Source organism: Podarcis pityusensis, assembly GCF_964106645.2.
Source record: "Podarcis pityusensis genome assembly, chromosome: 11".
NCBI classification, from domain to species: domain Eukaryota; kingdom Metazoa; phylum Chordata; class Lepidosauria; order Squamata; family Lacertidae; genus Podarcis; species Podarcis pityusensis.
Window position 1 is genome coordinate 33,489,110 of NC_138036.1, and position 23,348 is coordinate 33,512,457.

The 23,348-nt window shown below is 41.2% G+C and overlaps 1 long non-coding RNA gene across 1 annotated transcript in view; it reads left to right on the forward strand.

Moving 5' to 3' along the window:
• Positions 1–23,348, forward strand: part of LOC308458446 — a 138,277-nt gene that overhangs the window by 89,416 nt on the left and 25,513 nt on the right. Inside the window, exon 2 of the long non-coding RNA XR_013977422.1 lies at positions 227–305. This is a non-coding gene — a long non-coding RNA (uncharacterized lncRNA). The remainder of the gene's footprint in view (positions 1–226; positions 306–23,348) is intronic.

Below are 23,348 nucleotides of genomic sequence, written 5' to 3' on the forward strand. Positions count from 1 at the left end.
ATTATTTATTTATTATTATGGGCTCCCATGGATAAGGACCTTTGGCCTGATTCAGCAGGACTCTTCTTATGCTTTTATTCTGAGACAGCCAGTTTGGTGTGTGAGAGAAAACCATTCACAATTTCTTTAAGTTTTAAACAGATTAGAGATTGTTCACAACAACAAAAGTCATCTTCAACACCCATAAATGTAAACACCTGATCAATCATGTTCTCATCTCTTACAGACATCCTTACGCCAGTGAAACGGAAGCAGCCCGCTGAATTCAACCCAAGCATTTAACACCACTGCAGCTTGAATACCAGGTTTGGTAAACATAAAATAAAAAATATTCATGTGTAGTTATGTATTTTTCTGGAGAACAGTCAACCCCAGAAGCCAGTCAGGTAAGTGGAAGAATTTTGGATTGATATCTAATGGGAATAAACATGATTCCCCCTTTATGTGCCAGATATGTGCACAGATATGTGCTTGTCCACAGAGTATCTTCTGACAAATACTCAATATTTGATTAGGATGCATGTGCTGCCCACACTACCACCATGGCAGACATGAGCTGAGTGCCCTTTAAAGGCACTCAGTGTGCTTTAGGAAACATGTATCTCACAAGCAGCAAACTCATCAGCTGCATAATTCATCAGGCCGAACCACATGGATCTTTTTAGTGATGAGGTGGTGGGGCTTGAGCGAATGTGGTTTGAATGATCCCCTTTGTGGTTAAATGGCCACAATAGCACTTCACTACAAGTCTAGATGCTATATTTCCACCCTCTCACAAGATGCGGGGATGGGATACAGTAGCTGCATATTGAACTGTGGCCACTTGAAGATGCAATCTCTTGACAATTTTGCCATGCTGCCTGAAGGGGGTAAAATTTACACTTCATTTTTATTCACAGAAATTTCCCCCCCCCCCCAGTCCAGATGATCATGCTAATTAGCCCCTGGACTTTGATCCTTAGAAAAATAAAAAATAAAAAATAAACCAAATCCTGCCTTTCCTTCGTGATGCTTCCCAGCACAGAGAGAATCAATCACATAAAGTGTGACATCACACCTTTTCCCAACATACCATACTTCCAGTTCTCCAGCGCCAGAGAGAAACTGGGTGATATATTGCACTTCTCATGATTACCCATCTACATAGTGTGGATCACCACATGGGGTGGGGGGAAATCCTCTCGAGATTGTCTGCACTACTCCTTCATTCCAAATATTATGTGAGGAGTGGGGTGTAAATTGGCCTAATTCTTCCGTTCATCTTGGTTGTTGATCTGACACATCAACATCTTTACAGGGTATGCAAAATTATCAGAAACTATAAGATATTGGTCCACTAATTGGGACTCCTGTTACAAAGTTTTGTCATGATTTCTAACCAAACAGGTTTATACTCATGAAATACTGCAAATATAGGAAAGATCATGGTTTTCTAGATTGGTCTCCCTTATTTTTCTCCCCACATCTGATTACATGTCCTCCAGTTGTTACCATTGTATTTAGATTAATTAATTTTCACTAAATGCCAATTTACACATGTGCATCAGAGGGAGATTATTCCTTATAGGCCAATTAGCATCTCCTACGGAAGAGCTCAAATGAAGAGGTTTTGCTCAACTGTGTGTATGTGTGTGCACATTTATGTGTGTGTTGGGGGAAAAGAGAAACCATATTCTAACCATATTGCATAGGTCTAGAGAGAAGTTCCCTTTTGCTACTTTAATGTACCAAACCTTTACTATTCTCTAAGTTTTCTTTAGCTCCTTCTCAGACCTTCATGCTCAGAATTCTAATGATTAGGTCTTCCTCATTGACACTCCATAAATTCCTACCCATTGCACTTCCATTTCTGATGTAGTGCTGTAGAGGCTTAAAGCAAGGAAACAAAAATCCTAACTGGAAGTAGAAGCAAAAAAGCATTCTAGTGAGGAGTTAAAGGTAGCTCCTTTCCCCTAGTTGTGATTCAGTGACCTGCTCTCTCATAGTGCCTAAGTAGCAATAACCAGGATAGTAGCCAGTTCTTTGCACCCATCCAGCATTCCTTGGAGTGAGTTTCCAATGCTGGTGCATACTTCAAATTGTTAATTCTCAAGGCTTTCCTCTTACTTTTATCAGAGTTGGGGCAGCCTGTCCCATTTGCTATCTGAGGCAAAACAGGAAGATGCCCCTCTACTTCTGCCACCCCCACCAAAGCCTTGCTTGCTGGGGACACACAGCGACTTCTGGTGAGATCTCACGAGAAAATCTTCCTCAGAACTCTCACAAGATCTCGCTGGAAGCTGCAGCTGCCTGTGAAGCTGTGTGGCTCTGGCAGCAGGGGCAGACAAGGGGCCTACAGGGACACCGCTGCCTTATAGGATTCAGCCGCCTGAGGTAAGTATTTTGGTCAGCCTCATAAGCAGGCCAACCTTGATCAGAGCAGAAGTGGCCACTTCTTTCTACTCGTGTCATGGCTTATACAATAGCAGCCCTACTGCAAGTGTAACAGTGAAAGTCCAGGATACGTAGCATATTTGCATGCTTCTCATGATGCAAGGTTGTCATCAGAAGGGTCCTTCTGGATCAGGCTGAAGCCCCATTTGTTGAAATCAAACAAGCACATTTGCTATAGTTTTTTCAGTGCTTGCTTAAAACATATTTGTTTTGGCAAACCAGGGCTCTTTTTCAGCCGGAACTCACCAAAACTCAGTTCCGGCACCTCTCAGGTGGGTGCCAGTGCCATTCTAAGAGAACAAGGGCCATGTCCATAGTGAGTTCTGGCACCTCTTTTTCTAGAAAAATAGCAGTGAGGTAAACCCATTCAGCATAACTGTCAACATTTCCCTTTTTTTAAGGGAAATTCCCTTATTCCGAATAGGATTCCTTGCAAGAAAAGGGAAAAGTTGAAAGCTATGCCATTCAGACATGTGGAAGTTACATGTGTTTTATCTCTTTTTAGCTACTGCTGTCTTTAATCATCTTTTGAATGTTTTTCAATACTTGCTTTAATCAGGCTGTGTTTTTTTAAAATCAAGAACCTTCATGTTTTATTTTATATTTTTGTAAACTGCCTATGGGAAGCCTGCAAGCAGGAGCAGAATAGCCTCTCCCTACTTGTGATTCCCAGCTCCTGTATCAAACTTTATTTCGGTCACAGACAAGCATATGATAAAACATATGGATAAACTGAACACATAAGGCTTAAAACAGGTAAGGGATAGAAACTGGTAGTTAAAAAATGATTATATCATACATAACTTAAAAAGATAAAAAACAAAGACAAGCAGTTAAGAGAGAGGGAGAGTGATGGAAAACAGGTCTTGCATTTTGGCCTTCTGTTTAGGCGTAGTTTGTGGCACAAACCATCCTTTGATAAATAACCATCATGGCAGCACAAAATCTAGCACCTGAGTATGTAACACCTGGGTTTCTGGTTAAGATGACTTCCAGTTAAGATGGTGATGGATCAGAAAACAGGCTCTGGAGCTCCACAGATCACAGGATTTTAACTGAGTTTTAATTGGTTTTAACTGTGTCAAACCAATTGTTTTACCCAGCACCTGGTATTCAGGGGGAAACTGCATCTAACAGTGGTGGTAAAACATAATGATTGTGGCTAGTAGCCCCAATAATCTTATCCTCCATGAATTTGCCTAATTCTCCTAAAACCACCCACGTTTGTGACCATCACCACTTCTAGTGGGAGTGAATTCCACAGTTTAACTATATGCTCTGTGAAGTAATTTCTTTTGTCTAATCTGTATCTTCCAACATTCACCTTCATTGTATGGCTCTGAGTTCTAGTATTTTGAGAGAAAAGGACTCTATTCATATTCTCCACACCATACGTAATTGTCTGCAGCTCTGTCGGGTCCTCCCCTCACTCACCATTTTCCCTAAACTGAAAAGTCCCAAATAGTGTAACCCACCTACAATGTTAACAGTGCAGATGGTTCTTAGGTCCAGCATTGATGTAATAATTGAACATGCACCCCACATATCCCCTTCACTTAAGCACCTAAAATGGGACTTTTTGAATGAAGCTAAGTGCTAAATTAAACCCTCGAAAATAACCATTGCATTTGCTGAAGAAGTTGCCAGAGTTGCGGGTGGGGGCAGAGCATGATCCTGATTTTTCAACTTCTCTGTTACACTTCTGAGCTACACCATTACATTAGCACAATTTGTGCATTTAATTTTCTCTGTTAAAACTAAAATAAAGTTGATGATGCTTTTATAACACACATTTAATGTGAATGCTAAATTATACACTGTTACATTGAGTTAACATGTTTCACATTGATATATTTTTATTCACTTGCTAAAAGTCCCTCTTCCATGAATACTTGAGACGATGAAGCATTTATCCACTACTCTTGCATGCCGAAGAGATGGTTATTCTAGTCAAGAAACCCAATTTCCATACATTACAATTATTTGGGATTGTTACTAATGTATGATAATGTAAGGAAAGTGTAGGCTTTCTTCTTCAATTTCTAGGGAGGAGTTATTTTATATCATTAAGTTACAGTACTTTCACTTTGCGCCAAATTCTCTAGATCAGTAAATTTATTGCTGGCTGATTATTCAAACAGAAAGGAACAGGGTGGGGGAATTATCCAGCTAGCTATTCTGCTCCTCTAGAAGAAATATTTAACTCCAAAGTGGCCAGCAACAGGGCATTTAGGCACCTAGATTCTCTTTGAAATACCTTTGATAGCAACAAAATAAATTGGTGTCCTGATCCTATTACAGAGCACAATCCTAACCCCCGTTAGGATGGGGCAGAGGTGTCCATTGTCTGCCTCAGAAACCTTCTGCTATACCCATGGAAATCTCTTAAGGAATGAATCTACTGTCGTTGGTGGTCAGTGTGAGGTCTCAAAACAGGGCATTTTGGGGGCAGAGTCAGGGAAGAGGCAGGCTTTATCTGCTGGATCCAAAGCTCCAGATGAATGCCAGGATCATGCCCATGCCCATGCCTCACTGATTTTAATGGGATGGGTAATTCTGAAAGATGGAGATCCACCAGGCAAGACAAAAGGAAAAATGCCACACTCCCACCTGGAAATAAAAAGCTGGCAGGCTTTTGGAAGTACCGGATGATCCACCGCTTCATACACCCACACCATTTTTTAAAAAAGACAGAAAGTTTGACTGGCTAGAGATAACAGTTCAAATATGATCATGTGACACATTGATGAAACAGACAACAGAAAAAGAGTAAGGTACTTGTACAAGCTGTTAAGGCCTCTTGAGATGCTATTATATTTTCAGAACAAGTAACAGGGAAAGAAATCCAGATAAATTTTCCATGGAAAGAACCTAAAGAAATAACAACAGCAGCTGCAAACACAAAGCAAAATACAGCCATGCTTTGCAACGACCCCTTCTCTGAATTTTGCAATGCAGTTCTCCTGCTAATAGTGTGTATAAAACTGCATATGCTAGGGTAAAGTATACAAAAATGTATTATAGTAAGTAAAATTGCTTTCCAAAGGTAATAATTAGGAGAAATGTGCACTTAAAAAAAGCAAACTGATGTGGAAATGTGGAGATCTGAAGTTACAACTGGAAAAATGAGAAATGGGACAAAACTGAAAATGACAGGATTCACTCATCCCTAGTGCTGAATGCACATGTGTTCACACCAAGTGCACCAATCCGCAGAGGGAGTTCCACAAATGGAGTGCCACCACAAAGATGCTCATTTGCTACTATTCACCTGCCAGACCTCAGCAGGAATAAGTCAGCAGAATAACCCAGAAAAGTACTTCACCAGCTGATATTAAGGGCAGGATCACGTAGCAAAAGGGCCATAGCTCCGTGGTAGATCATCTGCCTTGAATGAAGAAGGTCCCAGGTTCAGTCCTTGGCCTCTCCAAGTATAGTGGGGAAAGGTTCCTGCCTCAGACCTTGGGCTGCCGTTGCCAATCAGCGTAGACAATATTGAACTAGATGGACCAATGTATTGACTCAGTGTAAGGGAACACCATTTTCAAGCCATAGTTGTGAATAGCTCAGTGCCCAGCAGCTCAGAATCCTTTATCCCCATGCATATAGGCAAGCATTAATTATGGCGTTTTTGGTTTGCGCTCTCTCCTTTTCTCCAGAACATTTCCTCATCTGTTAACAATTGAATGTAGTGGAACTACAGAACTATGCAATCATATGCCTATCTACTCAGAAGTAAGCTACATTGAGTTCAATAGGACATATTCTCAGGAGTGCAGTATAAGTGGAATTACTTGATTGCATCACATTTGCCTATGGGTGGGGTTTCTCCCAGAATTTGTGATCCAGGAAGCCATTGAAATCAATCAGATTTCTGCTGATAGGTTGAATGGGGTGTGTAATGCACTCTAACATTCCAATCCTCTACTGACATTCCAATCCGAGGCGCTCTGACAAGCCAGTCCTACACAAACACTGTGTTCAATGAGACTTTTACACAGGTAAGCATGCATAGCAGTAGTTAGCAGCCTGAGGCTGTAATCCTAATTCCACATACCTTGAAGTAAACCCCACTTAATTCAGTGGGACTTACTTCTGAGTAAACTTGATTAGGATTGCACCTTAAATGCCTTTCTCTTGAAGTTATTCGAAACTCCTTGAAGAATAGCACTGCACCTTTGCCTTGAGGGTAATTTGACAAAGAATTTCTCATTTATTTCTATTATTTATTTTATTAAAGTATTTCTATACAGCCTTTCACATCCAATTCCAAGGCGTCAAACAGCAACTTGAGAAGTACAGACATCACCATGAAAATTGCAATATATAGATGGAAGTTAAAAACCCCAAGGATGTTATACTGGAAATTAAGCCCCCGCAAAAGCCCAGGATCACAGGCATGTTTTTAGTAAGCACCAAAAAGCTGTTGTAGCTCATTCCAATAGTCAGGCAATGGTCCTAAGAAGAACTCTGCTAGACCAGGCCAAAGGCCATCCTCTAGTCTACAATCTCGTCTCAGCATCACCAACCACATGCCCATGGGAAGAAGGTAAGCAGGTCTCCAGTTAAATTCCACCCTGTTTTTGTTCCTTAACAGTGTTTGACACATTCAGATCATCTGTGTGCTTCCACATTTATTTTCTGTTGCAGAGAGTCCTCAGCTTTCAGGCTCCTGCTGTTTTCGCTGTTCTGTCAGCTAATTAAACACACAAACCTGAGAGAAAGGACCAGTTAAATCCTCCTCGCTAACAGAAGAGATTTCTCAATAGGGCTGATGTCAAATGCATTTTGAGATGTCTTGTGAAACCTCTTCATGAAGCAAAATGTTTAGCTTTTCTTCTGCCACTTGAGGTTCATGGCTGTCCGGAATTACACGGAAGGAGCTGGTAGCTGACTGCAAGTATTTCAGAGACCGACAACATGGCAGCTGGTCTCACCCTGCTTCCAAAAGAAGTGTCGTTTGTGCACCCGCCTCAGCATATAAATGTGATTTCTTTTAATGGATTAGGGCCACTTAATGTCATTCATCAGGTAAATAGCACCCTGGGCTAACAGTGCCTTCAGCTGCACCCTACCCTGTGGTCAGCTTTGCAGCATTGCCAAGCAATGTGACTTCCACAAGTCTGCAAAACTTAGCAGTGTGACAGATTCCCCTTTTCCTAGGCTTTCCCAGCAATGTCCATGATAAGGGCCCAGACCTACTTCTCAGATATCTTGCCTTGGTCACACCAAGACACTGGCACCCCCTTGAGCATGGCACCCAAATTGAAAACACAGCTCACTCACCTGTAATGCCAGCCCTGAATCTCATGTTTCTTAGTGCATGCAGACATATATGTGGAGATATTGCTCTTATACAATGGCCATTCATTTTAAAGGGACTTCCTCAAAGCAGCTTCTCTGAAGACACAAACTAACTGTGTCATCAGAACCAGAAGTGCAGTGTCTTACATTACCCATTGAGAAGTGGGTATAAAGGAAGATAATCCATGTAACACCATGACTCTTCCCTCCTGCCCTGGTTCTTTTCAAATAGCCCATAAATACTTGCCACTTAATGCAAACTATTTATTTTTCTTTATATATTTTTTCAGATTTTGGAATATACATCATACGTTTTCCATAATAAATCACTTCTCTCAGGACTTCCCAGTCCATCCCCCCGTAGAACCTGATTCAAACTTTATTTTGCTGCATATCCTTTTCTTCTACCCTGTTTTGTCCTATAAATATCCCTTATTATTAGTAACTGCTGCTCATGCTGCTATTCCTGCCTGTAAGTTAATTTAAATATTATATCTCTTTTAAGTACTCTCCCAGGTATTTCCACTCATCTCTTATCTGTATCTTATATTGGTTTCTTATTTTCTTATTTGGTTTCTTATTTTCGCTGTCATATATGCTAGCTCCATGTATTCTATAAATTCGTTCTGCCATTGTTCTTTAGTTGAGGTCTCTCTTTCCTCCCATTTTTTGGCATATATTATTCTGGCTGCTACAGTTGTATATAAGAAGGGACAGAGTGCCTTCTTGGGGATATCATCATATGTTAAGCCTAGTAGGCAGGTCTTGGGAAAAATGTAAATTTTAAGATCTTTTTTAGCTCTACATAGATCATTTCCCAATAATCCTTGGCTTGTTTACATGTTCACCACATGTGCATAAAGGTTCCTTCAACCTCTTAACACTTACAGCACAATTTGGATCCCTTTTTATACATTTTAACCAACTTGCTGGGTGTCAGGTACCCGCTGATATTAGCAATACATTTGGTATATTTGCAGTACATTTGTTTCTTCTCTAGCACATAGAGCAGAATACAGACTGAAAAAACACAACAAAAAGAAAACCAATAAAAACTCAGAAGATCTGAGAATATGAGTAAATTCATATTCACTGTCTATGGAAAACTCTATTTCTTTTTCTTAGCTTTTTTGCAGTAGAGGAGATTCATAAGACTTATCAAGTGTTGCACAATCAGTTTTCCCCTTTTTCTCATTTTCTTGCAGTTGCCTCTGCCCTGCAAATCTGCTCCAGAGGGTCTCTCAACCCTCTAAAGCAGATTGGGGAATCACACCAGGAGCTACAGTGGGAAGAGGTGGGTGGGCTGGCCCTGTATATATTATTCCTATTATCATGGGAGTTTACAGGAAGTAAATGACTATTCCCTATTAATGTTTGCCCTTGATTTTAAAAAGGCAGTCACTAATTCATCTTGGCTTACTTTCTTCCCAATCAGTTACAGAAGCTTTGAACAATATCACATTTCAAGTAGATCGTGGTGCCTAATGAATTACAGACCGCTTGATTAATAGCCCTTGTTCAGCATCACATCAATGGTGTATGAAATATAAGAGAAGGGAGGAGTGGGGGCGAAATGGTGTTTCTGCCTGGTGCTTTTTCCTCCCTATGATACAGGCCAGTCATCATCAAAGCTGATTCCACCGCCCCGCCCCCGCTTTTGCTGCTCATCTGCTGGTGGCTTGGTTTTGTTTTTAATTCTACAAGTGTGCATTTCTGTCTCAGGCTGGTGCTTGCTAACACAGTCTTTATCATTCAAGTGGCTTGCTGCAGATTCTGCTGAAACATCAGTACTGAGCACTGATGGTTGCAATCAGTAAATCTCAATCCCCTAGCCTGGCATACAGCATGAAGAAGTGGGGGCAGGAGGCGAGGAGGAAGAGAAGCTGTAAGGATGCAACACTGGTCGAAACCAGCGTCAAGCAACCAAGCTGCAGTGGCATATCTCATGGAAAGCCACTGGTGAATTGCAGTTGATGGAAGGCATGCTTCACCCTGCTGTATCAGATTTTATGTATTTTGCTAACCTTATTTCATTGGGTTGAAACCAAAGAGTTTTATGAGGCCTCCAATCTTCCCCTAGCATGAAATAAATTTGTTCTAAACTTTATATCAGAGCCTGACAAATGTTTTCGAGCCAAACATGTGCTACTGTTTACTGATAGTTCTTCCATTACTCATAGACCAAAGAGAACATTTGGCTGTTGGGTAAAAAGGAGGGGAGACAGCAGCAATGCCAGCCTTCTGCTTTGTTGCAACCCCACAGATAGTTTGTTCCATTGTCATTTGGCACCACCAGTACTAGAAAAGGAGGATAAATTTGATTCAGTTTGCATTTGTAGGCAATCTATTGAATTCACGCTTTCTGAAAAAGTATGAGACCTAACACACCCAGCAGTCCTTTGAAATTGGCATTTATCTAAATTTTGTGAGACAGTTCTCCAACCGAATAAGGTTTACAAAAAGGTGTGTGTGTGTGTGTGTGTGTGTGTGTAGTGTAAATATGATTATATTCACAAAAATTCATTATATGTGGAGAAATTGCTTGCAAAAATATGTACATTCACTAAAGGTTCATACAAAAATATGTTTAGTAGGAGGAATTTGAATTAAAATGCTGAACATTTTTCATGTGCTCCCAGAATGTAAAGAACTGAATTTATGACTGGGAAAAAATGAGAAACTGAGAGAAGCAAACTTGGCAGATCCTCCCATTCCTAGTCACAGTACTATCAACTATCCCTGCCCTCCAACATTTTTCTCTCCTGATTGTAAAGGAAGTCTGTAACATATTGGGAATTGCATGTGGTGGAGGGTACAAGAACAATAAACCTAGACTCATCTTTAAACATTTTTTCCAAACCACTTATGTGATTGATTTTTTTATTCCCACTGAAGAACATTAATCTGTAAAAGACAACGGTCACATTCTAGTGCTACGGAACACCCCTGTACATACTCTCCTGTCAATCAATGCTTCTAGGTTTAACTGCACCAACTATTTACTTGAATGTGGTGTGAGTTGGAATCCATGCCACCCTCCAAAAGTGACTGTTCTCAAAGTGTATAGTGCCAAGCATCCAGCTGGGGCTGTAAGTTGAGCTCCTGATCCACTAAAGGGAAATGGACACAACAATGTGAGACCCAGAACCAGGCCTAATGCAGCAGTTCTTCCAGTGCATGGCTTCCAGTCCAGTAGATAATGTGCATGTGTCAGCTCTGATGTGCATCTGTTGCTTTTGCTGAATTGGGGTAAATCTTAAGAATGATGCTGTAAACACCCAATTGCAAGCCATTCATTTGTATAAATAATCCTGTTGGTAAAAGGTTGTGCAGGCGTCTTCTAAATGTACCAAAGCCAAATTGGTTAACCTACATCTTCCTCTCAAGCAGGACCTAAGCAAAACAGCACCCTCCCTACCTGAGGTTTCCAGCAACTGGTATTCAGAAGCATTCTTGTCTCCAACCATGGAGGCAGAGCATAGACATCATGGCTAATAGATGAGAAATTGTGCAAATACCTTCTGAAGTCTTCTATTTATAAATAGCAGGAGTCATGTTTACTTTCATGGTTGATTTGCCTGAAATTCCTGGAGGCCAAATTGTGTCATTTCAAAACCCTTTCAGTGTGGTGATGCCTTTGGCCAAGATATTGGCTGGTGTGTGAAGGCCAAACTAGAAGTGGTGGCAGCAGACCTGTCTGATTAAACCATGGTTCGTCTCAACCATATATAAAAGGGAAATGAGGTGCTTGGATGGGGTGTGCTAAAATCTCCCATGCTTCTGGCTTAGTTCTCCACAGGTACTGTCTCCTCAAGCGTTTTCTCCTCCCACCCTTTAGCTGAGCTCTGATATTAGAAGAAAAACCTTTGTGGGAAGCAAACGGTGGGTACAGGGAGAGTATGGCTCAAAATAAGACACACACCATATGAATGGAGCAGATCCCACAAATGGCCCTACCTCTGTCCCATCTAGTCTGGCTTCGCCTTCTGCGTTCTTCTCTTATCAATTATAGGCTATGTTTTAGGCTGTCAACAGCATGCCCCAAGACAGAACAAAAAGATATTTGCAGGTTGATGCCTTCATCAGAGAAATAAAAGGTCTAGAAACCAGGATTTATTTGTTTATTCAGCATTGATCTGCACTGAGAACAGTCCGAATTACTCTTTGATTTGGGTCCTTATGAAGGTTTAGAGTGCGCCAAGGAAAACACACATACACACATTTTTAGAAAAACACACATACACACACACACACGAAATAACATTGGGGAAGCTGAGTTTGAGCAGAAAAGGGGGGAGACCGCTTAATCCTTCCCTTTCCAGTTGTTGTTTTCCTCAAAATCCATCACTTCAAAGCATTTTCACCTCTGAGGGGAAATATATAGGCACACATGTCCCTAGCCCAGAAGTAGAAAAGAAAACCACTGGGTCACATTTGCACCCCAGACACGAGAAATATATTTGCCCCATTCAGAACCCACCCCAGCCCTGCTGCTACCCTCCTCAGGTACTTTGATCTGACTAGACTATGTCATTAAACTGCTCTTGCTTAGTTGAATGGTTAGTTGAATGGTTGTTTGCCTCTCTATGTGTGGGCATGGCTGGAATGTAGCCTATGGTGCAAAGGTAAGTACAGAGGTCAGCAAACTTTTTCAGCAGGGGGCCGGTCCACTGTCCCTCAGACCTTGTGGGGGGCCGGACTATATATTTTTTTGGGGGGGGGAATGAACGAATTCCTATTCCCCACAAATAACCCAGAGATGCATTTTAAATAAAAGGACACATTCTACTCATGTAAAAACACGCTGATTCCCGGACCGTCCGCGGGCCAGATTGAGAAGGCGATTTGGCCGGATCCAGCCCCCGGGCCTTAGTTTGCCTACCCATGGGTAAGAATCACCTCCATTGCCCACACACGTTTGCCTTTAGCCATGCCCATCACTGGCATGTGGATTGCCCACAAGGAAATGTGGTCCTTGGGCTTACAAGGTTCCCCTACCTCTGGCTGGTGGATTAGGTTGGGGCACACGGGCCTCGAGATGTTTTGTTTCTGCATTTGGGGGGGGGGGAGAAGCAGCAGCAAGAGCATCCCTCTCCTCCCTGTGCTCTATGGCAACATTCATTCATACCTCTTTTCTCTTTCTTCTCCATTCACCAGAGCATCTCCCTTGCCACTGTACAGCAATCAAATGTGCAAATTCAGAACTGGCCACCAGCCCCAAACCTAAACCCTCTGGCTGAGGTCGTATAGCATAGAAAGTGGGAGGCCTTAGTGAGGATGGGAAAGAAAAACACATTCTTCATTTCAGGAGGCCTGAATAGTACTGCAAGGCTCCTGTTCCCAGCTGGCTGACCCCCTGAACAGAAAACCCTCATGTTAGGGACTTCAGATATAGTACAATATTTTGTTGCTAGCATCACATGATGCTCAGGCATAATTGCTATATGATAGCGAAGAGTAGGTTTCATGCCCTTCAATGGGTTTCCCATAAACATCTATCTGTCCACTTTTAGAAGCAGAATCCTGGACTTACAGGCATAGATGCTTGGTCCAATCCAGCAGATCTCTTCTTCTGCTCATTGTGGAAGCAAAATTTCCAGCTGTGGCTTTATTGAAAACTACATTATTTAACAATCCATAATAGCATAACTTGAAAATAATGAATTACAGCTGTTGCCACTGGCAAATGGTTTCCTTTTACACAGCAGAGGTTACAGGATGGGAATAGATGAGACTTTTATAACACCAACAACAATTTGCTTTAGCAGATAATAGAATAACCAGCTTTGTAAAGGCTAGCCGGTGTTAAAAAGAAGGTGCTTGTCAAGGAAACGCGCTTCGACAACCGGGTTGTCCCTTGAACAAGTTAAAACATGGTTTTATTTTGTTGCATCGATGGAACCTTGGCTGCATTGTATAGCCAGACTCAAAGGTCAAAGTACCATCTGCACAGCACAATGAGACTATGTTGCAACTGGGTCCCCTGGCACAGCTGTATTTGCAGTAAAGCCAAATCTTCTATGTGCTGGATTCTATACAGTATTGCTTTTCCTTTTGCCTCTTTCTCTGACACATATACACACAAGCACACATACACAGTGCCCCAAGGACACCTCTAGAGAATCACGCTTCTACATTTATTGTGATAGGAAGTGCTTTGATTCTATGGCAGAGTCATTGTCTGTCAAAATCAGGAGATCTGAGGAATTGTACTTCAACTTTTTGCAAGTCATTTTTTTTAGGAGTGTTTCCAGGCTTGGGGAAGAGAAACAGCCCCGGTCATTAACCTCATTAGACAATGAAGGGAGGAAAACAATAGCACCTGCAAATTTAGCTGTTATGTTCCTTGGTGTATTTGTTTTTGTTTAAACATTCCCCATATTTGAAATACCTAATGTGTCGCTCATTGCAGGTATACAAAACAATTTCTGCTTCATCAAAAAGGCAGATCAAGTTCAGGAGGAAATAACAAGAAGGTTGACCTTTTTATTAATGGACATGAATTTTTAATAGATACCTTTCAACTTATCAACTTTCAGCTGCAGGCTAAAGACAGTAGGTATCAAGGAATAAAAATAAATAATAATATTTTTTAATCTATATCCCGCCCATCTTGCTGGGTTTCCCCTGCCACTCTGGACGGCTTACAACATATATAAAAACACAACAGAGCATCAAACATTAAAAAACAGAATATCCTATATGAGCAACAAACCAACCAATAAATCAATAAAAACCATTAATAACAACAACAATAATAACAATGATAAACAGTTTAGAGAGTGTCACCAACTCTCAAACTGGTTTTATTGTTGGTTTTAGGACATCACTTAATGGTGAAGGGCAGGTTAGAAGTACCTTACATAAAATAGAGCAAGTCTAGGAGTCCTCTATAGGGGAGAGAGGAAAGGAGTGCCAAGTAGGGGAACAGCTATTACTGCTATTTATTGTAGCTGTTATTCTGTAGTATGCATAGTGCTTTACAGAGTAACAGAAGCAGGTATCTTGGCCCTGAAGTACTTACAGTCTACAACACATCAGAAGGAGAGGAAGAGGAAGAAGTGAGGATAACAAAGAAGGAACAGATCAGTCATACAAATATGGAATGATGGCAAAAGAGTTAGGCCAAGGTTTCACAGAAAAGGTAGGAAGAATTTGAAAGGAGATAGTGGTGGCATCTCACAGGTTTTCTAGGTGGCATTCTTGGAGAGGGGGTATGGCAAGGAAGAATGTGTAATGAAGGAGCAATAGAAGTTTGGACAATAGAGATGGAGGAAGGTAGAGATGGAGGAAGGAAGCGCAAAAGCTGGAATATATTATTTATTAGGGTGGTGATATATGTAAGCAAGCCCATTGAGGACTTCAGAGATGATAGTGAGTCTGTGCTGGACTGAGAACAAAATCAGTTCTCTAGATTCCCTCACCATTTTTCCATAGCAAACATGAGGAGATAGCAACATATTGCTTTAAGGAGACAAAAGAAAGGAAATTGTTGACAATGTGTGAAAGACCTAAGCAGCCATGGAGTCTCCTAGAAGACAAAATTCTGCAAAGCTCGTCTGACAGCTCATTTCTAGTTGCTGCCATTCCTGAGGGAAAATGGCCCTCAAACTTTAGGAGACCACTGCTGAAATTAGTTGTTTTAGATCTAATGAACTCTTGTTTTAGAAACTAATGAGATTCTTTGGTTTCACAATTGTTCTGAAGGCACAATCCCACACTTTTGCTTTTCTGGTAGTTAGAAAACAGCAGGACTCTGGCTCCATCAACTGGAGAAGCTTCACTTGTGGATGTGACAGAATTTCTTAAAAACGAGTGCTGCAATGTCATAAATTGGATAGTCCTAATTTATTAAAATCTGCTCTGGACTTTAAAGGATTTCCCCTTCTGGGCCCTAATCACATCATCCCTTCCCAATTTAATTCCTTTAATGCTAAATGACGTACAAGGATTGTGTGAAAAAATGCTTGCTGCCTTTGGTGCGATACCTTTTCAGACACCCTGTGGAGCGTCCTAATGTTCCATTCTGTACAATGTTACTGGAATATTACTAAAGCAGATAGAAAATGCTAGCAGCCCTTTTGGTCACTGGGTGAAAAAATTCCAAAAGCAACTAGGATAATACTTGGATTAGGAACAATTAACAAGTCACAAAAAGTGAGCAAAAGTAATCAAGAGTTTTTATCAGGCTGAGTACCAAGCATTTAAAAGGGTATCCTAATTGAACAACACAGTTACTTGTGGGGTTTGTCCCACCTTAGGAGAATCCCACATTTAGCCATCTGAGTGGAAGAGTCTAGCATTGGATGACCATACCTTCTCCCACCCACTAATGGAATTTATTTATGTGAGAAATAGCATGCTGCCAAACCACTAGGTAACACCACTCAATTTGTCTTCTATAGACTTTTATACCTGGTGCACCAGCTAAAAGTAGCCTCCACCTTTGCTAATATAAGGCTACCCTGATTTTCTCTTTGTCTGACAAGAGCCTTTTGTGTTTTGATTGGACAGAATGGAGTAATGAAGAATATAGTATCTCTGCTGCTTTCACAGGGGCAAATAAAATGCCATTGGAAAGCCCACAAACAAAAGCTGAGCACAACAGCACTGTCCCTACCTGTGATCCCAGCCACTGATACCATAGAGGTAGAGCATAGCCTCATGGCTAGGAGCCACTGATAACCTTAGCCTTCATGAATTGGTCTAATCCTCTTTTCAAGTCATCCATCACGGCATTTGTGGGAGTGGGTGCCATAGTTTAACTATGTGCTGTGTGAAGAACCACTAGCCTTTATCATTTCGAAGGGAGAGCAGCCACTTTTCTCTGTAGCTTTTGATGAAAACTGAGATCTGGTTAGGATGACCTAACCTAATTAAATTTGCCTTAACACTTTCCCCATTCCATTTTTAAGACTATTTCCAAACTGCAGAAAAGGATTTGCTTATGATGTTCTGCTTCATTGTATTCTCTCCCACCCTCCCTCTTAAAAAAAATAAAAAATGCTTAGCATCCAGGTTGAGGAAGAGTTTCAATGCCTTCAAATGTTTCTGCACTTCTCCATCGTCTTGTTTGTTTGTTTGAAAATAAAATGCACTCTTTCATAAAATATAACAAGATGGCAATATAGAAGATACCATAAAATCAGTCTACAAAGATCTATAAAATTTAATGGTATAATGGTTAGAGTGTTGTACCTGGGAAAGAAGGGTTCGAATCCCCACTCAGTCTTGAAGCTCAGTGGGTGACCTTGGGCCAGTCACCATCTCTGAGCCAGAACCATTGTTCCAGATAGCTCAGAACTGTCTGCACTGACTGGCAACAGCTCTCTGAGGTTTAAAAAATGGGATATTCCCAACTCTAGCTGGAAATTCCAAGAATTGAACCTGGAATTTTACATGTGAAAAACAGATCTACATTAAGCTGCACCCCAACATACCAACAGAAAACAAACTTGTGCAAGTGCAAGTTCCTTCAGCACCATGGAACTTTGCTGTAGGCCTTTTGTAAAAGAAAGAAAGAAAGAAAGAAAGAAAGAAAGAAAGAAAGAAAGAAAGAAAACCTACCTTCTATGGTATCTGCAAAGAAACTTTTTCCAGAGCAGCTCAAATCTAGTGCTCAGAATTGGGGTGGCATCATTTGGGGTTTCCATTTTCGGAACGCAATACTTATCTTGAAATTAGGTAGTCATCATGCCTCATCCTCCCTTGCCATTTAAGTAATTGAACCATCTTAAACGTTTTTAATAGAAGAACTGGGTTATAAGGTATGTCATTAAACTTAAGAGTAATTTGTTCAGTTCCTTCAGTCCCTGAAGGATATTATGAGGGTACACTCTTACAGCACAGTAGACCACAGACCCTTTGGACTTGAAGCATCAAAAAGGCCATTGTACTTTTAAGAGTTTAGCTTCACCCAATTCAGGAAAGATGCATTTTTTGTGTGTCCACTGTGCATCTCTGAAGTGAACACTTTATTCAAAATAGTTCTAAATAGGACTTGCACTTGGGCAATGGGGATCTGTGCCCCCTCCTTACTTGTGAGTTTCAGAGCTCCTCCCAACTCTCCAGAGCAGAAAAGTCCTGTTGCGCTAGAGGGCCTTGTTCTGTACAAGCAGAAAAATAGTTGAATACTGCTTAGAATGTAGCAAGAGTCCCATGGATACATTTTTTTTTGGGGGGGGGGGAATGAAGAATGTGAATGGGTTGCTAACAAAAAAGCAAAGAAGTTTAAAAAACAAAAAACCCTCTGTTACTTTGCCTTAATGGTAAGATCACTGGTGATTGGTGTAGATTGAGGCAGGCAAGGTGGAAGGCCAGGAGACTAACAGTGGGTGGAACCAAGGCCAATGGCAGGCAGGGCCTCCTAATTTTAGTCCCACCCGTCTCCCTGCTACATCAGCAATAGTGAGATAGATGAGTGGCAGGAAAGTGACAGCCAGTGCCTTTCCCAGGACAGGTTGTATGTAAGAAGATAGGCAGGTGGGGACTGGCAGTGCCTCTTTTGCCCAACTTCCACTGGTAAGTTCACTCCAACAAAAATTCTTAGATATCATCCCTTACTCCCAAAGTAACACATTCCGAATCACTGCTGTATGTTATTTTCAACATTTTGCACATTGTTTTCAACAATCTATGCATTTATATGCACATTTCACATTAGTGTCATTTTTGTACACATTACTTATCTGGGAAACTTTATCGGAAAATTCAGAAAGTGCAAATTTCAAAGGAATAACCTTCTTATTACCAACACAGGCTTTCGACAGAAAAATAAATTAAAAACTTCATGAAGGCATCCTTGGCGAAAGTACTGGCACTTTTTAGACTATGTTATTGTCTGTGCTAAAGATCGACGTGATGTGCTCCTTACCAGAGCTATGACAAGCGCCAACAACTGCTGGACAGACCACCGACTAATACGATCCCAGCAAACTTTAGGGATGCCAAAATTATCAATCTTTTTTAAAAAGGTGAGAGAACTGATTGTGGAAACTATCCAGGCATCTCTGTATTAGCTGCAGCCAACAGAATTTTTGCAAGGATCTTAGCAAACCGTCTCTTAACAATATCCAAGGTGACCCTTCCTGAATCCCAAAATGGTTTTCGGCCTTCTAGGGGGACAGTGGACATGATTTTCACCGCTCGACAGCTTCAGGAAAAATGCAGAGAGCAAAACCAACCCCTGTATATGGCATTTATCAACCTGACTAAGGCTTTCGGCACTGTAAGTTGTAGTGCCCTGTGGACATGATAAAATACCAGCAACAATCGCAGATAACAATGGCTCTCAAAGTGAACCATTCACAGTGGGATCAGGTGTTGAATAGGGTTGTGTTATTGCCCCAACTCTATTCATTATTTTCATTGCCATGATTCTACACTTTGTCAAAGGGAAACTCCCCACTGGGGTAGAAATCATATATCGAACAGATGGAAGGCTCTTCAATCTGAGCAGGCTGAAAGCAAAGCATAAGGTTACCATAACTTCTGTCATAGAGCTTCAGTATGCTGATGACAACATAGTGTGTGCATGCTCAGAGGATGACCTCCAAACCATCCTAAATATCTTCGCAGAAGCTTACAAAAGCTTGGCCTGTCACTCAACATAAAAAAAACCAAAGTGCTGCACCAACAAGTATAAAATAAGCCCTCTGCAGTGCCACAAATCCAACTCAATGGTGTAACGTTGGAAAAGGTTGATCACTTCTCCTACCTTGGCAGTTATCTTTCCACAAGGGTCAACATTGATGCCAAAATCCAGCATTGCCTGAGCTCTCCAAGTGCGGCTTTCTTCTGATTGAAATGCAGAGTGTTTGAAGACTAGGACATTCACACGGAAACCAAAATGCTTGTTTACAAAGCTATTGTACTACCAACCTTACTGTATGCTTGTGAAACATGGACCACTTACAAACGCCATCGCCAACTTCTCGAAAGAGTCCATCAACGGTGTCTCTGAAAAATTTTACACATCACTTGGGAAGACAGGAGAACTAATATCAGTGTACTGGATGAAGCAAAGATCACCAGTGTTGAAGCAATGATTCTTCAACATCAACTTCGTTGGGCTGGTCATGTTGTGCGGATGCCTGATTATCGTCTTCCAAAGCAACTACTCTATTTTGAACTTAAAAATGGAAAGCGTAATGTTGGGTCAACAAAAGAAGTTTAAAGACTGTCTCAAGGCAAATCTAAAAAAATGTAGTTTAAACACTGACAACTGGGAAACACTGGCCTGCGAGCACTCCAGTTGGAGAACAGCCTTTACCAAAGGTGTCATGGACTTTGAAGACAATCGAACTCAGAACGCAAGGGAGAAATGTGCTAAGAGGAAGGCACGCATGGCAAATCAACACTGTAATCAACTCCCACCCGGGAACCAATGTCCCCACTGTGGAAGGACGTGTGGGTCCAGAATTGGCCTCCACAGTCACTTACGGACTCATTGTTAAAACCGTGTTTATGGAAGACAATTTTACTTGGCTACAAGTGATTGCCAAAGAAGAAGAAATTTCAGAAAATGTGAATTAGGTAGGTTTGCCTTTAAATCCAAATGTTATCAAATTTCTCCTCCATCCTTAAATTCTGGATCAAGATCTTAAATTCAGGATCTCTTTACAAGAGATACCGTTCAGTAATTCCAGACAAAATGTCTCTTTTTGGGTCTCCCTCCTTCACTTACTTCAGAAAGTTGCTGTGCTCCACATGCCCTGCTTCTTATTCTGTTTAGTGGGACATGCCACCTTCTGCCCCAAGATCCTGCCCCTGAAGGCAACATTGGCTCTAAGAGAGACAATTTGAGAAAAACAAAACACAGTCTCTAAGCCTAGGCTTGGTGTGGTGCTGTAATATTAATCAGCAGCTCATTGCTTGGCTGGTTGCCTAAGGCTTATCGATAAAAGAGTAGCAATAAAAACTGGATCCCAAATGGTAAACATGAATCATGTCATATCCACCACTGACTCTTAACTGTATTTTTACCTTCAGCTTTGGTGCTTATATTGTTTTATTTTGTTGTTTTGTATATCTCACCTAGAAATGCTTGGATGTATGGAGGGAGACAATGTTTTAAACCCAAGGATATTCTTAAAAGTGTCACCTTTCAGATAGGAAATAAAATCTTATGGTTCTGATGGCTCATGAGCATTAAATGGGCACATATTAAAGGAAAAGATTGCTCATTTCTGTGTATCCTGGATATCCCCCCGCCCAGGTATATATGCGTTGCTGTTTTTTAAAAAAATCTCATTCATTTTATTTTCTTCTTGGTAAAAACCATCTGCCATGCTGCACTCTTGGAATGACTAGATTCCTGCTATTGCAGTCTTCTGCATATACACATTCAAGAGATCACTGTTGAAAGTGAATTGAATAATGTCAAATTTTGGGTAAAAAAGTAATAAAAATATAAGAAAGAAAGAAAGAAAGAAAGAAAGAAAGAAAGAAAGAAAGAAAGAAAGAAAGAAAGATCAGCTTCATCACCTTGCACAGATGATATGTGGACACATCCAGTACAAATTCTAGGCCAAAAAAAGCAATATACTCTGAGGTCACAAACAATAAATCTAATAGCTAAAAAAACCCAAGGCTGCTGAAAAGTATAGCTATGCACCACTAGCCCTGAATCCATCAAGTGGCTCTCAGCTTCAGCACCCTATCTGCCATTCCAGGAGTTCTTGGAAGTGTATTTCCCTAGGATCAACAAAGTTTTCACACTGAGGGCAGTGGAAAATGAAAGGAAGGGACAGACCTCTCTCCTTCCCTCTTCCTGTGGACTGATGATGCCATTGGGAAGCAAAGTTGTGAAGAGCAGGAAGGAAGCTGGGAATTCTTCTCTAAACCAAATCTTAATCTAAGGGGCAGATGAGTTTGGTACCTTGTAATGTTTGTTTCTTCTTCTGAGATGAGAACTCATTTCTGAGGCCAACCTGGTGAGCTTTGATGTGCCCCCTATTAATTCATTGCTGAGACATAACATAACCCAAATATTTAATTTCAGTGGGATGTGGGTTATTTATTTTTATTTGTTATTTCCCATTTGTAGACCACTTAGCATTATAAGCAGTTTACAACAGATAAATACTACACATACACACACAATAAAAATCATGTCAAATAATTTACATACGAGGACAAATGTGTACACAATACCCTACATATAAATAATATTAATACAAATACAACCAGAGAGCATTAAAAAAGCAATATGGGCAACAACCAATTTATGCACATCCAATTGTTGTGTGACCACGCATATGTGCACTGCACGGAACCTGGAAGTGACTTTAAAAATGGTTAAAAATGCCCTAAAAGAGCCGGGAATAGACAGAAAAGGTGTGAAAACAGCACTTAGCAATCCCACGAGCCTTTGCACTGACTGTTGAAGCCTGTGGAGAGTTGGAGTTTGAGCAAGGAGGTTTGGCAGGAGTGAATGTGGTGGAATTTGGCAGAGTTTGGCATCTGGTAAGTGCTGCTGGTTTTTTAGAGTGTTTTTCTTGGGATTCCAGAGGTTTATAGTATGTTTGCAGGCTTTTCCGATGGTGTTTCAGATATACATGATTTCACTTAAACGTGTGGTACCTCGGAACATAGCCCCTGCGTAAATGGGGAGTTGCCTGTATAATATAGAATTCAAACAATTGTAACACACATTATTGTAACAACCACTCACCCAATCTCACACACTCTTCAACATGACCACTATAATCATTCACCACATCAAACACTCTTTCCATCAACTCACCAATCACCTAGGAAGGACCCCTGCCTAGCATACATGTATAAAATACTTTCCATTTCTGAAGCACTAATTGGCTTGTACCTCACCACCACCAGACTATCTGATGCTTCTTTTCCATCTCTCACCTGGGAGGGGCCCAATTTTACACCACAGCAGTCTCTCACCCTGCGGGATGTAAAACTACTCCCACCCACCCACCCACCCACTCCCAATGACATAGTTGTCTCATGCCTGGTACTGCACATACTCAACTGCTGCTAAATAACCAAGCAGCACTGGTAGGAGGCACAGACAGCAACCTCACACTCAAGGTGGCCCTGAAGATCATGATATCATGATAAAATCAAGCTGTTGCTGCCACACCTCTAGCCTTTTAAACAGAGAACTGACACTGCAGAGTGGCCAACTCTTATTTGTACAGGCTGAAGCAACAGATTCCAAATTCCTGGAGCATGTACCAGCAGGGTATATGTCTGTTTGCAAAGATCTTATTTTTAGGGGTACACGTAGCAACATTTGCTGCATTCACCTGAATCAGTTAATGTCCCATTTCATTTTCAGAATGGTGACACAAAAGCCTGTGAAGCCTTCTCCCCTCTACCTTAATAAATAGCCATGTGCCAGCTAGAGAGTCTAACCCCTGCTGTTTTTGTTCCTCACCTGTGACCCAGAAGAACGACCCTCTCAGAGGACATGCGCTCTCTCTCCTATTTTCTTGACAGCACATTCTGTCTCAACTGCAGTAGCTGCCTGTTTTGGAGCCAGCTGCAATCCTTCAAACCATAGGTGTGCCCAAGAACTAAAGGCTCGGCCTAAAGTAGACTCCATGATGGAATGCTGCTAGGCAATTAAAAACGCTCTTCCCTGC